Here is an 8,492-nt window from a genome sequence, read left to right on the forward strand (position 1 = left end):
TGGTCTGATGAATATTAAGGCTTGCAGCAGGTATCATTATTTTCTGACCTTCACAGATGATTTGAGCAGATATGGGTATATCTACTTGATGAAACATAAGTCTGAAACATTTGAAAAGTTCAAAGAATTTCAGAGTGAAGTGAAAAATCATCGTAACAAGAAAATAAAGTTTCTATGATCTGATCATAGAGAAGAGTATTTGAGTTATGAGTTTGGTCTTCAATTAAAACATTGTGGAATAGTTTCACAAACTCATGCCACCTGGAACACCACAGCATAATGGTGTGTCTGATCATCATAACCGTACTTTATTGGATATAGTGCAATCTATGATGTCTCTTACCGATCTACCACTATCGTTTTTGGGTTTATGCATTAAAGACAGCTACATTCACGTTTAAAAGGGCACCATCTAAGTCCGTTGAGACGACACAATCTGAACTGTGGTTTGGCAAGAAACCAAAGTTGTCGTTTCTCAAAGTTTGGGACTGTGATGCTTATGTGAAAAAGTTTCAACATGATAAGCTCGAACCCAAATCGGAGAAATGTGTCTTCATAGGATATCCAAAGGAAACTATTGGATACACCTTCTATCACAGATCCGAAGGCAAGACTTTTGTTACTAAATTCGGAAACTTTCTGGAGAAGGAGTTTCTCTCGAAAGAAGTGAGTGGGAGGAAAGTAGAACTTGATGAGGTAACTGTACCTGCTCCCTTATTGGAAAGTAGTTCATCACAGAAATCTGTTCCTGTGACTGCTACACCAATTAGTGAGGAAGCTAATGATGATGATCATGTAACTTCAGATCAAGTTACTACCGAATCTCGTAGGTAAACCAGAGTGAGATCCGCACCAGAGTGGTACGGTAATCCTATTCTGGAAGTCATGTTACTAGACCATGACGAACTTGCGAACTATGAGGAAGCGATGATGAGCCCAGATTCCGCGAAATGGTTTGAGGCCATGAAATCTGAGATATGATCCATGTATGAGAACAAAGTATGGACTTTGATGGATTTGCCCGATGATCGGCAAGCCATAGAAAATAAATGGATCTTCAAGAGGAAGACAGACGCTGATAGTAGTGTTACTATCTACAAAGCTAGAATTGTCGCAAAAGGTTTTCGACAAGTTCAAGGTGTTGACTACGATGAAAGTTTCTCACTCGTATCTATGCTTAAGTCTGTCCGAATCATGTTAGCAATTGCCGCATTTTATGAAATCTGGCAAATGGATAAACAAAACTACATTCCTTAATGGATTTAAAGAAGAGTTGTATATGATGCAACCCGAAGGTTTTGTCAATCCTAAAGGTGCTAACAAAATATGCAAGCTCCAGCGATCCATCTATGGACTGGTGCAAGCATCTCGGAGTTGGAATATACGCTTTGATAAGTTGATCAAAGCATTTAGTTTTATACAGACTTGCGGTGAAGCCTGTATTTACAAGAAAGTGAGTGGGAGCACTACAACATTTCTGATAAGTATATGTGAATGACATATTGTTGATCGGAAATAATGTAGAATTATTCTGCAAAGCATAAAGGAGTGTTTGAAAGGAGTTTTTTCAAAGAAAGACCTCGGTGAGCTGCTTACATATTGAGTATCAAGATCTATAGAGATAGATCAAGATGCTTGATAAGTTTTTTCAATGAGTACATATCTTGACAAGATTTTGAAGTAGTTCAAAATGGAATAGTCAAAGAAAAAGTTTCTTGCCTGTGTTACAAGGTGTGAAGTTGAGTAAGACTCAAAGCCCGACCACGACAGAAGATAGAAAGAGAATGAAAGTCATTCCCTATGCCTCAGTCATAGGTTCTATAAAATATGCCATGTTGTGTACCAGCTCTATTGTATACCATACACTGTGTTAAGAGAGGGAGTACAATAGTGATCTAGGAGTAGATCAATGGACAGCGGTCAAAATTATCCTTACTGGAATAAGGATATGTTTCTCGATTACGGAGGTGACAAAAGGTTCGTCGTAAAGGGTTACGTCGATGCAAGTTTTGACACTGATCCAGATGACTCTAAGTCTCAATCTGGATGCATATTGAAAGTGGGAGCAATTAGCTAGAGTAGCTCCATGCAGAGCATTGTTGACATAGAAATTTGCAAAATACATGCGGATCTAAATGTGGCAGACCCGTTGACTAAACTTCTCTCACAAGCAAAACATGATCACTTTTTGGGTCTTAATCACATAGCGATGTGAACTAGATTATTGAATCTAGTAAACCCTTTGGGTGTTAGTCACATGGAGATGTGAACCAATCACATAAAGATGTGAACTATTGATGTTAAATCACATGGCGATGTGATCTAGATTATTGACTCTAGTGCAAGTGGGAGACTGAAGGAAATATGCCCTAGAGGCAATAATAAATTTATTATTTATTTCCTTATATCATGATAAATGTTTATTATTCATGCTAGAATTGTATTAACCGAAAACATAATACATGTGTGAATACATAGACAAACAGAGTGTCACTAGTATGCCTCTACTTGACTAGCTCGTTAATCAAAGATGGTTATGTTTCCTAACCATGGACAAAGAGTTGTTATTTGATTAACGGGATCACATCATTAGTTGAATGATCTGATTGACATGACCCATTCCATTAGCTTAGCACCCGATCATTTAGTATGTTGCTATTGCTTTCTTCATGACTTATACATGTTCCTATGACTATGAGATTATGCAACTCCCGTTTGCCGGAGGAACACTTTGTGTGCTACCAAACATCACAACGTAACTGGGTGATTATAAAGGAGCTCTACAGGTGTCTCCAAAGGTACATGTTGGGTTGGCGTATTTTGAGATTAGGATTTGTCACTCCGAATGTCAGAGAGGTATCTCTGGGCCCTCTCGGTAATGCACATCACTTAAGGCTTGCAAGCATTGCCACTAATGAGTTAGTTGCAGGATGATGTATTACAGAACGAGTAAAGAGACTTGCCGGTAACGAGATTGAACTAGGTATTGGATACCGATGATCGAATCTCAGGCAAGTAACATACCGATGACAAAGGGAACAACGTATGTTGTTATGCGGTCTGACCGATAAAGATCTTCGTAGAATATGTAGGAGCCAATATGGGCATCCAGGTCCCGCTATTGGTTATTGACCAGAGACGTGTCTCGGTCATATCTACATTGTTCTCGAACTGTAGGGTCCGCACGCTTAAGGTTTCGATGACAGTTATATTATGAGTTTATGAGTTTTTATGTACCGAAGGAGTTCGGAGTCCCGGATGAGACCGGGGACATGACGAGGAGTCTCGAAATGGTCGAGACGTAAAGATCGATATATTGGACGACTATATTCGAACATCGGAAAGGTTCCGAGTGATTCGTGTATTTTTCGGAGTACCGGGGAGTTACGGGAATACGGGGGGAGAAGTATTGGGCCTTATTGGGCCATACGGGAAAGAGAGAGGGGCTGCCTAGGGCAGGCCACGCGCCCCCCAAGGCCTAGTCCGAATTGTACTAGGGGGAGAGGCTGCGCCCCCTCCTTCCTTCCCTTCTCCCTTCCCCTTCCTTGTCTCCCACTCCTACTACATGGAAGGACTCCTAGTTGGACTAGGAAAGGGGGAATCCTACTCCCGGTGGGAGTAGGACTCCCCTAGGGTGCGCCATAGAGAGGGCCGGCCCTCCCCTCCTCCACTCCTTTATATACGGGGGCAGGGGGCACCCCATAGACACACAAGTTGATCTTTGTGATCGTTACTTAGCCGTGTGCGGTGCCCCCCTCCACGATATTACACGTCAATCATATTGTAGCGGTGCTTAGGCGAAGCCCTGCGATAGTTGAACATCAAGATCGTCACCACGCCGTCGTGCTGACGGAACTCCTCTCCGAAGCTTTGCTGGATCAGAGCCTGGGGAGCGTCATCGAGCTGAACGTGTGCCAAGAACTCGGAGGTGCCGGAGTAACGGTGCTTGGATCGGTTGGACCGGGAAGATGTACGACTACTTCCTCTACGTTGAGTCAACGCTTCCGCTTCGGTCTACAAGGGTACGTAGACAACACTCTCCCCTCTCGTTGCTATGCAGCACCATGATCTTGCGTGTGCGTAGGATTTTTTTTGAAATTACTACGTTCCCCAACATTTATATGCTATTTTATATGATTTTTGGGACTAACCTATTAACCTAGAGCCCGGTGCCAGTTTCCGTTTTTTCCTTGTTTTAGAGTATCGCAGAAAAGGAAAATCAAACGGAGTCCAATTGACCTGAAACTTCACGGAACTTATTTTTGGACCAGAAAAAGCCCACGGAGTATCGGAGTTGGACCAGGAGAGTCCCGGGCTACCCACGAGGGTGGGGGGCGCGCCCCCTGCCTCGTGGACAGCCCGGAGGTCCACCGACGTACTTCTTCCTCCCATATACGCTAAAAACTTCGGGGAGCAGAATAGATCGGGAGTTCCACCGCCAGAAGCCTCCGTAGCCATCGAAAACCAATCTAGACCCGTTCCGGCACCCTGCGGGAGGGGGAATCCCTCTCCGGTGGCCATCTTCATCATCCCGGCACTCTCCATGACGAGGAGGGAGTAGTCCACCCTCGGGGCTGAGGGTATGTACCAGTAGCTATGTGTTTGATCTCTCTCTCTCTCTCTCGCTCGTGTTCTTGAGGTGGTACGATCTTGATGTATCACGAGCTTTGCTATTATAGTTGGATCTTATGATGTTTCTCCCCCTCTACTCTCTTGTAATGGATTGAGTTTTCCCTTTGAAGTTATCTTATCGGATTGAGTCTTTAAGGATTTGAGAACACTTGATGTATGTCTTGTGTGGGATACCCGTGGTGACAATGGGGTATTCTATTTATTCACTTGATGTATGTTTTGGTGATCAACTTGCGGGTTCCGCCCATGAACCTATGCATAGGGGTTGCCACACGTCTTCGTCTTGACTCTCCGGTAGAAACTTTGGGGCACTCTTTGAAGTACTTTGTGTTGGTTTGAATAGATGAGTCTGAGATTGTGTGATGCATATCGTATAATCATACCCACGGATACTTGAGGTGACGTTGGAGTATCTAGGTGACATTAGGGTTTTGGTTGATTTGTGTCTTAAGGTGTTATTCTAGTACGAACTCTATGATAGATTGAACGGAAAGAATAGCTTCATATTATTTTACTACGGACTCTTGAATAGATCGATCAGAAAGGATAACTTTGTGGTGGTTTCGTACCCTACCATAATCTCTTCGTTTGTTCTCCGCTATTAATGACTTTGGAGTGACTCTTTGTTGCATGTTGAGGGATAGTTATATGATCCAATTATGTTATTATTGTTGAGAGAACTTGCACTAGTGAAAGTATGAACCCTAGGCCTTTTTTACTAGCATTGCAATACCGTTTATGCTCACTTTTATCATTAGTTACCTTGCTGTTTTTATATTTTCAGATTACAAAAACCTTTATCTACCATCCATATACCACTTGTATCACCATCTCTTCACCGAACTAGTGCACATATACAATTTACCATTGTATTGGGTGTTTTGAAGACACAAGAGACTCTTTGTTATTTGGTTGCAGGGTTGCTTGAGAGAGACCATCTTGATCCTACGCCTCCTTCGGATTGATAAACCTTAGGTCATCCACTTGAAGAAAATTTGCTACTGTCCTACAAATCTCTGCACTTGGAGGCCCAACAACGTCTACAAGAAGAAGGTTGTGTAGTAGACATCAAGCTCTTTTCTGGCGCCATTGCCGGGGAGGTTAGCGCTTGTAGGTATATCTTTAGATCTTGCAATCGAATCTTTTTGTTTCTTGTTTTAGAACTAGTTTAGTTTATAAAAGAAAACTACAAAAAATATGGAATTGAGTTTGCCTCATACGCTTCATCTTTTTAATATCTTTCATGAGTATGATGGAAAGGAAAATTGTGCCAAGTGTTAGAAGAAGAATGCATTAAAATGTTTGGCACTAAATATTTGAATGATGAGCATGATTGCAATGTTGTTAGTATGAATTCCTTGAATATCCATGATGCTAATGATATGCAAAGCCACAAATTAAACTTGGGGATGCTATGTTTGATGAAGATGATATTTTTTGTCCCCCAAGTTTTGATGAGAAAATTTATTATGATGAAAGCATGCCTCCTATTTATGATGATTATATTGATGAAAGTGGATTTGGAGAGGTCATGACTTTATTTAGTAATGATTCCACTATTCCGGAAGAGGATCCAATTGATTATTAGAATAAAGTTGCTATCTATGATGATTATTGTGATGAATTGTATGCTATTAAGAATAATGATAACCATGAAACTTGTCATCATGATTTTAGTTTTCAATTGGATTATGCCTCACATGATAATTATTTTGTTGAGTTTGCTCCCACTATCATTCATGAGAAGAATTTTGCTTGTGTGGAGAGTAATAAAATTTCTATGCTTGTAGATCATGAAAAGAATGCTTTAGGTGCTGGTTATATTGTTGAATTCATTCATGATGCTATTGAAAATTATTATGAGGGAGGAACTTATGCTTGTAGGAATTGCAATAATATCAAGTTTCCTCTCTATGTGCTTAAAGTTTTGAAGTTATGCTTGTTTTGCCCTCCTATGCTAGTTGATTACTGTTCCCATAAATTGTTTCATCACAAAATCCCTATGCACAGGAAGAGGGTTAGACTTAAATGTGCTAGTCATATTCTTCATGATGCTCTCTTTATGTTTCAATTCTTATCCTTTATGTGAGCATCATTGAAATCATCATGCCTAGCCAGGGGCGTCAAACGATAGCACTTGTTGGGAGGCAACCCAATTTTATTTTTATTCCTTGCCTTTTGCTCCTGTTTAGTAATAAATAATTTATCTAGCTTCTTTTTTGATTGAGTTTTTATGTTTTAATTAGTGTTTGTGCCAAGTAGAACCGTTGGGAAGACTTGGGGAAAGTCTTGTTGATCTTGCTGTAAAAAACAGAAACTTTAGCGCTCACGAGAATTGCTGCCAGTTTTTACTGGAGAGTGCTATTTAGTTAATTCTTTTTTCAGATGATTAATAGATAAATTCCTCACGTCCATAAATTTATTTTAGAATTTTTGGGGTTCCAGATCTTGCGTTAGCTACATATTACTACAGACTGTTCTGTTTTTGACAGATTCTGTTTTCCGTGTGTTGTTTGCTTATTTTGATGAATCTATGGCTAGTAAAATAGTTTATAAACCATAGAGAAGTTGTAATACAGTAGGTTTAACACCAATATAAATAAATAATGAGTTCATTACAGTACCTTGAAGTGGTGTTTTGTTTTCTTTCGCTAACGGAGCTCACGAGATTTTCTACTTTAAATTTTGTGTTGTGAAGTTTTCAAGTTTTGGGTAAAGATTCGATGGACTATGGAATAAGGAGTGGCAAGAGTCTAAGCTTGGGGATGCCCAAGGAACCCCAAGGTAATATTAAAGGACAACCAAAATCCTAAGCTTGGGGATGCCCCGGAAGGCATCCCCTCTTTCGTCTTCGTTCATCGGTAACTTTACTTGGAGCTATATTTTTATTCGCCACATGATATGTGTTTTGCTTGGAGCGTCATTTTATTTACTTTTGTTTTGCTTGCTGTTTGAATATAATACCAAGATCTGAAATTCTTAAATGTTAGAGAGTCTTCATATAGCTGCATGATTATTCAACTACTCATTGATCTTCACTTATATCTTTCGGAGTAGTTTGTCGTTTGCTCTAGTGCTTCACTTATATCTTTTTAGAGCAAGGTGGTGGTTTTATTTTGAAGAATTAGATGAACTCTCGTGCTTCACTTATATTATTTTGAGAGTCTTTAGAACAGCATGGTAGTTTTCTTTGGTTATGAAACTAGTCCTAATATGATGGGCATCCAAAAGGGTTATAATAAAAACTTTCATATAGAGTGCATTGAATACTATGAGAAGTTTGATACTTGATGATTGTTTTGAGATATGAAGATGGTGATATTAGTGTTGGGGAACGTAGTAATTTCAAAAAATTTCCTACGCACACGCAAGATCATGGTGACGCATAGCAACGAGAGGGGAGAGTGTTGTCTACGTACCCTCGTAGACCGAAGCAGAAGCGTTGACGCAACGTAGAGGAAGTAGTCGTACGTCTTCCCGGTCCAACCGATCCAAGCACCGTTACTCCGGCACCTCCGAGTTCTTGACACACGTACAGCTCGATGACGCACCCCGGGCTCCAATCCAGCAAAGCTTCGGGGAGGAGTTTTGTCAGCACGACGGCGTGGTGACGATCTTGATGTTTAACCGTCGCAGGGCTTCGCCTAAGCACCGCTACAATATGATCGAGGTGTAATATCATGGAGGGGGCACCGCACACGGCTAAGGAACGATCACGAAGATCAACTTGTGTGTTCTAGGGTGCCCCCTGCCCTCGTATATAAAGGAGCCAAGGGGAGGGGGCAGCTGGCCCAGGAGGGGCGCGCCAGGGGGGAGTCCTATTCCCACCGGGAGTAGGACTCCCTTCTTTCCTAGTTGGA

Source organism: Triticum dicoccoides, chromosome 6A, assembly GCF_002162155.2.
Source record: "Triticum dicoccoides isolate Atlit2015 ecotype Zavitan chromosome 6A, WEW_v2.0, whole genome shotgun sequence".
Classification (NCBI taxonomy): Eukaryota; Viridiplantae; Streptophyta; class Magnoliopsida; order Poales; family Poaceae; genus Triticum; species Triticum dicoccoides.